Below are 8,339 nucleotides of genomic sequence, written 5' to 3'. Positions count from 1 at the left end.
CCCGCCCCCCAGAACCTCCCCCCCCCCCCCCCCCAACACCCCCCCCCACCCCCGATCCCCAGAACATCCCCCCACCCCGCTCACCAGAACATCCCCCCACCCCGCAGTCATTTACGTTGTCACTTACCTCTCTGAAGAGCAGCTCCCCATCTGTCAACAGCTTTGAAAATGTCCCAGCCACACTCCAAAGGGCTGCTCGGGCCTGTAGTAGGAAATAAAGAAAAAGAGAGTGTGAAAAACTTAAAAATCAGAAGAAAACTCTCAACTCCAAAGAATCAAATCAGGGGCTTCCCTGTGGTGTGGTGCAGTGGTTAAGAATCCGCCTGCCAATGCAGGGGACTCGGGTTCGAGCCCTGGTCCGGGAAGATCCCACATGCTGCAGAGCAACTGAGCCCGTGCACCACAACTACTGAGCCTGCGCTCTAGAGCCCGGGAGCCACAACTACTGAGCCTGCGTGCCACAACTACTGAAGCCCGCACGCCTAGAGCCCGTGCTCCACAACAAGAGAAGCCACTGCAATGAGAAGCCCGTGCACCGCAACGAAGAGTAGCCCCTGCTCACCACAACTAGAGAAAGCCCACGCGCAGCAACGAAGACCCAATGCAGCCAAAAATAAATAAATAAATAAATTTATATAAAAAAAAGAATCACATCAGGATAAATATTTTTCTCCTTGTTAGTCAATAGTGTGCCAAAGAAGCCCCTTTGAGGAGTGAATTCACACATATACAAATTTCTGGGACAAGAGCTGTGGATGAGAAAATAGGGTTTCCTCTCCAGGAGGACAAAACGGAAGCAGGAAGAAGTGGAAACCCCACAGGCTCCTCACAGGAGAATCAGGGGTGAGGATTCCCCGCCAGACACACGGCCCCATCGACAATGTGCATGAGGCTTAACATCTGAATGCGAATCCCCATAATGAAACTCCCATGTTTATTACACCATGTAATGCAAAACAACGGCTGGATGCTCTCCTTTGAGAGGAAAATAATTTTGAAACAAAGAGTGACAGAGAGAGATTTCTTTTCATTCTTTTAATGTACAACCTCCTTTCAAATGTAGGAGTCTAGCTTCTGGTGTTTTCAGGTACCTGTGTTAACCTTTTAATGGACATTTTGGATAGCAGTGTAGTGTAATTAAGCAGAGATCTTAGGGAAAAATATGAATTCTCACTGTTCTGCCCACTTACGAGAGCTCCTGAGAGGGTTAGGTGACGAGTGCCACTCAGGATAAGGAGTCCCCTCCTCCCGTCCTTTCTTGAGTTAAGTTGGTTGCCTAATTTCTCAGTAAAGCAGTGAGAATTCATGCTGAGAAGGGTGACACCCAGGCTCTGAATCAGACGTCATTGCTACGAAAAGCTTTATTTCTTAATAATCGGCTCATTTTTTTTAGCTTCTCAACCAATGACCCCTGCCTTATTTGCATAGTCTGGACGATATCTTCCCCTTTCTTTCCCTGGGTTAGCGTCATACAATTTGCCCAATTTTGTAAAATCTAATTATGAATCAAGGGCTTCAAAAATATTGCTGCTCTTATCGGACCTAGCTCAACTTCTAGAATTCTTAAATACGTGAATAATGTAAAAGTGCTTAAAGACCTTATAGGCTCAAGTGTACTCATTTCATCGCTATATATAATTGCAAAATATTGAAACAGATCATTTCAATAGATAACTTATTCAGTCCCTATGTGTTAAAGGCCTGCTCTGCATCCAGAATTATGCACTGAAGATACTTACGAGCCAATTCAACGCTAAAGCCAAGGTTAATCAAACGATGGAGGACTTTTAAAGTGATACGTACATAATAAGATAGAAAAATATCCATGATGCATTGTTAAGTAGAAATAATCAGAATACGAAAGTATTTACAAAGAATGAGTAGAGCCGTTTTTTAAGGAAGAAATGTCAAAAAGTATGCGGGCTTCCCTGGTGGCGCAGTGGTTGATGCAGGGGACACGGGTTCGTGCCCCGGTCCGGGAGGATCCCACATGCCGTGGAGCGGCTGGGCCCGTGAACCATGGCCGCTGGGCCTGCGCGTCCGGAGCCTGTGCTCCGCAACGGGAGAGGTCACAACAGTGAGAGGCCCGCGTACCGCAAAAAAAGTATGCAAAATAATAAAAATGAGAAAAGAAACACTTTAAGGGAACACACGAATAACAAAGATTGAATTGGGCTTTTTCCTTTCTACTTTCATGTATCTTTCAATTTTCATTATTAACATATTACTCCAATAATGGAAAAGAGACATGCTCACAGAATAACGGAGCTAAATCCTATTTGTAGACTGAACAGAATCTATTTAAAAGTTTAAAAGTTGCTTAAAAGAAAAAAACCACACTGATGGGGATATGTCAAAGGGACACAGAAGCCAACTGAAAGATCTCCCAAGGGCCAAAGCTGGAACAATTTGAGTAACAAAATAAATAAAGTAGTACTGGGTTATAAACCAGAGGGTAAAATAAATAGTCATGAGTCTACACTGGTATCAATAAATAATTCCGTAAATAAATGGAGGAGAAGAGACATTTTTCCCATGCAGAAGATTTCCAGACAATTAATGTAGATACTTGGCCTTCAAAGAGGTGAAGCATCACACACACCCCTTAAGTGCTCACTATGCAAAGTGACTTGCTTCCAAGGAAACAGTATAGAAAGTGAGGGAAAAGGTACCTTGATGGTGGGGAAACCCGACAAGCACCCCTTCAGCCGGGTGACCAAGGTCAACATGCACAGTGATTGGTCATATCAACTGCGTGACACCAGGTGATGAAACAGCCCGGCACCTCTGTGGTCTTCCGCCACCAAATCCATAACCCGGCTAGATCACCAGAAAAGCATCAGACACATGCAAACCGAGGGGCATCTTAAAATATTCGCAGCCAGTAGCCTCAGAACCGTCAAGGTCATCAAGATCAACTAGAGGAGACAGGACGGCCACGTGTCCTGCGGTCACCTGCATGGGATCTTGATACAGAAAAAGGACATTAGGGAAAAACTGAGGAAATCGGGGTAAAATCTGGACTTGAGTTAATAGTAAGTTATCAACATCAGTTCATCGGCTGTGACAAGTGTTACCAGATGTTAATACTGAGGAACTGGATGCAAGGTGTACTAGCTTTGACATGTTTCTGTAAATCTAAAACTGTTCTAAAGTTTATTAGCAACAACAACTGAAAGGTAAACAAGTTCCTTGAGTCTTGGTACCCGGAAGCCATAGTCACCAACCTGTCATTTACTCAGAGTTGCGTTATTCAAGAAGTCCAGTTTGTTACAAGTGTAGGTGCTTATTCATAAAGTTAACACTTCATTAAGAACAGAAAGTGAAGGGAGTATTTTTATCTGACTTCTGGAAAACACAAAGTAACACACATATCCCTGACAAATGGGTTTAAAGAGACGCTTGGTCAATTCTAGCCAATTCCTGCGGAAGACAGCGCCACCTAGTGTTCTGTCACATGAATGAACCAGTGGTGGTTCTGGTTACTTCTCTTTCGTCGGCCGTACGTTACCTTAAATCCGAATTCAAAACTGAAAAGATAAATGAAATGGAAGCACATTTCCCCCATCCCTCCCATAAGTCCTTTTAATACCAAATGACTTGAGTAATAAAACTGCAATAACTTGGTTTCATTTATAACCTCAGCCTAGAATTTTTTTTATAAGATAAAGGCCTTATTTTCAAAACTTCAGTCCACTAATAATGAGCATGAAAGAGATCATATCAGAAATACAAACTGATGAAAAAGTGTAATAATATAGCTGCTTTTAAAAGTTACAAAGTAAGCTTTATAAGATAGCAGCTCTCAATTCCAAGTGTCAGTTCTAAAAACCATAAAGGTATGTTAATATTGTGTCATTGAACCCAACACTTACATAAAGTTTCCTTGTTTAATAAGTCCATGCTTATATTAATATCAAATTGTTATTCATAAAGTTATACCTTTATTAAGAATAAATAGTAAAAGAGGAAAAATGGGGTCGATTATGGTCTAAAACGTCTCAAGGGAAAAAATCTCAAATGGTTAATTAACAGATATTGGTTTTAAACCTGAATGTTTTTTCAAAATGTGTCATAGCAAACACAGCTGAGATAACTGGCACCTTTCACCTGCAAATAACCGAAGTAGCAGTTTGCCTAGAATATAAACGACCAAAGTTTATTCCCCACCCTAATTTCCTATGTGCTTCGCATGCAGAATAGATGGAAAAAACTCCACTTCACTTATCAATTTGATTGACACTCTTTGCCCTCTTCTGACCACAGAGGCATGTTAAGATAGGCCCCTGAAGTGATTATTTCTGTCTGTCATACCTTAGATTAAGAGGTATGTCCTTGGGTTAAGAAGTCATCTTCCATAATGGAAAAGAATCTGAAAAAGAATATGTATATATAACTGAGTCACTTTGTTGTACACCCTGGAACATTGTAAATCAGCTGTACTTCAATTTAAAAAATAAAAAAGAAGTCACCTTCCAGTTAAGATTAGTTTTTGCTTTTGTTTTTCAGATTTCACTAAGATTTAGTTAAGAGAGAACTTAAAGGGCCTGTTAACAATTTATCCAGGTTATAATTGATTCTAGCTTTTTCCGTTTGTTTTTTCACACAGAAATTTCCCTGAGCTTTGGGGCTTAATCATTTTCCTGACACCAAGCCACTGACTGTCCACCTTAAAGGATGGCACCTGAGGTGTGATGCGACAGCTGGTAATTTACCCCATCGTAATAGCTGATGTCTTTTCCCCTGGGAATATTATAACTAACCAGCTACCAAACAAACAAACAAAACCCAACAGTGAAATGCAAAACACAGAGCAGAGAGGCGTGGGTTATTTTCTCCTGAAGAGAGAAAGATTCGGGCAAAACCCTGAGGATCAGTCGGCCCTGTGATTGCTGGGAACTGCCCCCCTCTTCCCGGGAAGCGTGTGTGCCCCGCCAGGCACCGTGGCTCCTGTGTGGGGCCCTCACCTGGGATCTGGCTGCAGAGGCCCAGCCGGAGCCTCCCCATGCCCTGAGCCCACACCATGTTCCCTGGGCTGCATCTAACCCGGTGACACTCAGGAGGTGAAACAGAGGCGGTCTCCCCCTGGTCCAGAACGCTTTTCCTGGCGAGAGAAATGAACAGAACGCGAAGCTGCCTCACTCAGGGATGAGTCTGGAGCAGAAACCAGGAGTTAGGAACAGAGTCAGAGGCCTGATCCCACAGCTGCTCTGGCCTGGGCTGGGCACCTGCCCACCGGGCTCTAAACAAACAGAGGGGATTTGGCTAAAGAGGAGACCCAGGACCAACAGGTGAGCCGCGACAGGGTGGCGGGCAGAAGGCCCCAGAAGCTCTGGCCCAAGGGGCCGGGTGCTTCCTCCTGCCAACACGCTCTGGGCAGTTACCCGAAGTCCTTCGGACACATCTTCCTTTCACGACAGGAACGGATCAGAACAACCGTCACGTTGGGTGCATGGCTGAAGTGGGACAAGGTCAGCTGGGAGACAAGACCGGCCCCTGTTACACGAAGGAAAACACCTTTGACACCCAGGCCCTAGAGGAAGAATAGAGCCTGGGTCTTACGATGATCTAAGACGGACAGACGTTTATTTTATGGCAACACAGGTTTTATGATTCAGAAGATTTTGCCGTTTTCTCCTCCAATTCTAGGATGTTACAAAGACAGCACTGGAGCTGCTGTTACCTGTCTAATAAAAGCTGGGAATCCGTGCATTCCTTTCAGGGTCTGTGCCGTGAATGCTCTGCACTGTGTTGCTTTTCACAGATTTAAGGGTCTCCTAGCATGAGAGTCTCGGGACTTTGAGAGGGTGGGAAACAGGCCGCAGACAGGCTGAGGAGAGGCGGCTTTTCCCGGGACAAAGCACCGGGAGGAGGGGCTGCCTCCAAGATCACCTCCAGCAAAAACAGACACAGAATGACCCTGGCCGGGGCTTTAACAGGAGCGGGCTGGAGTCTTCGTGGTGCTGGGAAGGAACAGCCTTTCACTGCGCTAAGATGTTCTCTCGCAGGATAGTGGGTCCTCAGGTAGGAAGACAGAATGCATCCCTCTGTGTCCTCCTGAGAGAGTGCACCCCTCCCTAAAACTACCAACAGCAAAAGGGATGGTGAGTTTAGTTGAATTTTCTCTGAGAGAGGTCCATTCACAATGCTTATAAGTTGATTTTAAAATAAATGAAAATTAGAGACAATAAAAACATTTCCCTGTCGATTGAATGAAGTAGGATTTCGGTTTTCATGCAACTCCTCGCCATTTTGCTGTGTGGCAGCTTCAGGAATTGTTCATTGATTTTCAGAATTGCATACACAAGTCACTGTAATTAGAATAGATTTGAGCCGTTTTCATGCCTTTCAGTGCCACCTGTAGGTGAGTTGAGGCCACAGAGATCTACGATTGAATCGAGTCTGGAGCACACGTCACCGCAGGTGTGACCACAATTCCCCATCAACTTCCCCGGGAAAGATTCATGACCAAGGGGTTATTTTATTAAATTTTCAAGTAAAAAAAAAAAAAAAATCCCTCAGGAATCTCTTCAAAGTTGCAGTAAAATTTTGCAATGCTTTAAATTCGCTCTAATAAGTTTCATGCCAATCCTGAGTCCCTGGGATTAATAAAAACACATAAAGATATATTGTGCTGTGTGTTCTGGAACCTTCTGGAGAACGGAAGGGACGTTCTCCAGGAAGCAGGGTGGGGAGAGAGGGCAAAGAGGGTCCTGAGGGCTGGTTTAAATATTCCCGCCACCTTGGCATCCCGTAGCTTCTGCCCCAAGGATCTTTCTGGTTGTGACCAACTCTCCAGATTTGGGGAGGACGGTTTGCCCTGTGGCTGCATGTCTCAGATGGGTGCAAGGAAAGTCTTCGTTTTGCCACGTGTCCAGCTTTTTCTTGTCATAGGAGGGGAATAACGACTTCTGAACTCTTCACCTGTCAGAGCAGAAATCACATCAGCATTCTGGATCACCTTGGCAAACACAGCTCTTAACTAAGGCCGCAGCTAGGAAATTAGAAAGAGAGAAAGAGGAAAATCTATTCTGGTTGCAATTGATTTTCATAAGGCCCATCTGAAGAAACATTTGAGAACCAGATGAAGAATATCTTTGAAGTGGATTTGGAATTAAGCAAAGCAGAAAGGAATCTCCTAACAGTAGGGTGACCTTGTAATTTAGCATCCAAACTCGGACATTTTTGAGAGTAAAAGGGAGCAGTTTCATTAATTACACGGGGAAAATTCGTGCATCTCCTTGGATTTTAAGTACTGTGTACATTTATTTAAAGATGAAAACTAAGTTAGCATCTGTTATTTGCTAGAGCTGCTTTCTAACAAAAAAAACTTGTTTTATTGAGTGTTACTAGATTCTTTACTGTAGCCACTTTCAAATAAAAATCCTGGCACTTCTCCAAGCTTGTCAACGCCAGTATTCTCAGATCTTTAGTCAGGATTAAAACAATAGAGAGTCCTCTTATAATTATGGAGTAGAACACCATTCCTACTAATGGTGCTGTATAGTCATGGGAGGAAGTTAGCATCACATCCATTTAGGATTAGGGAAAAACTATTTCTCTTTAATATAATCATAGAATTCTAGAATTCAAAGCTGAGATCTCACTTAGTCTCAACCTTTATATACCAGGCATCTAAGTCCCAGAGAGGTCAAATCACTTGCTCAAGGACAAACAAGAAGGAATAGCAGAACTGGAACCCACGTCTCCCGATACTAAGTCCTGTGCACTTGTCAGCTCCACGGTGTGTGCATGTTTGCATATTCGTAGTCACGGCGTGCCCACTGCTGTGAGATTCTCATCACAGACTCTGGCTTTCATGCTGCCTGGAATGTAATGACCAGAATCTTCCTTTTTTGGACATCTTCCATTTCATTTGTGGATTTCTTGGTCTATCACTTGGTAATATTAATTACAGTAAAAAGATTGTATAAGATCTACACTTGTAACTGATTTTAAAGTGTCTGATGCAGTATTATTATCTATCGGCACAATGTTGATCTCCAGAATGCATTCATCTTGCATAACTGACATTTTATACGTTTCACTAGCAACTTCCATTTCCCACTCCCCACATCCACAAACAGGCACAATTCTTTTCTCCCCTGCGTTTGACTGTTTTTATTTTTATTCTGATTTTACTTCATGCCAGTACTGTGGAATTTAAATATTTTATGTCCTGTCTCTGACGTGATTATCTAGTTTTGTTCCTTGTTTCCCGTGTTTCATTTTTTGCAACTTGTTCCTGTTTTGAAGGCCTTGAAGGCCTTGGGGCTTGCGGAAAATCGTTTCTAGTAGAGTCTGATATTGTGAGGGAAGCTTTTCACATCCAGACAGGG

At 43.4% G+C, this 8,339-nt stretch overlaps 1 long non-coding RNA gene across 1 annotated transcript in view; it reads right to left on the bottom strand.

Annotated features, from left to right (window-relative positions):
- LOC114895410 overlaps positions 1 to 6,135 on the bottom strand; it is an 8,071-nt gene extending 1,936 nt beyond the window's left edge. The window contains exons 1-4 of the long non-coding RNA XR_003793546.1: positions 5,385 to 6,135; positions 4,968 to 5,104; positions 4,315 to 4,372; positions 128 to 202 (exon numbers count right to left, since the gene is read on the bottom strand). This is a non-coding gene — a long non-coding RNA (uncharacterized LOC114895410). The remainder of the gene's footprint in view (positions 1 to 127; positions 203 to 4,314; positions 4,373 to 4,967; positions 5,105 to 5,384) is intronic.
- Between the last annotated feature and the right edge of the window lie 2,204 nt (positions 6,136 to 8,339).

The sequence above is a fragment of the Monodon monoceros genome, unplaced genomic scaffold, assembly GCF_005190385.1.
Source record: "Monodon monoceros isolate NGI ecotype Baffin Bay Population unplaced genomic scaffold, NGI_Narwhal_1 Super_Scaffold_14, whole genome shotgun sequence".
NCBI lineage: Eukaryota > Metazoa > Chordata > Mammalia > Artiodactyla > Monodontidae > Monodon > Monodon monoceros.
This window is presented reverse-complemented; position numbering and strand designations above follow the sequence as displayed.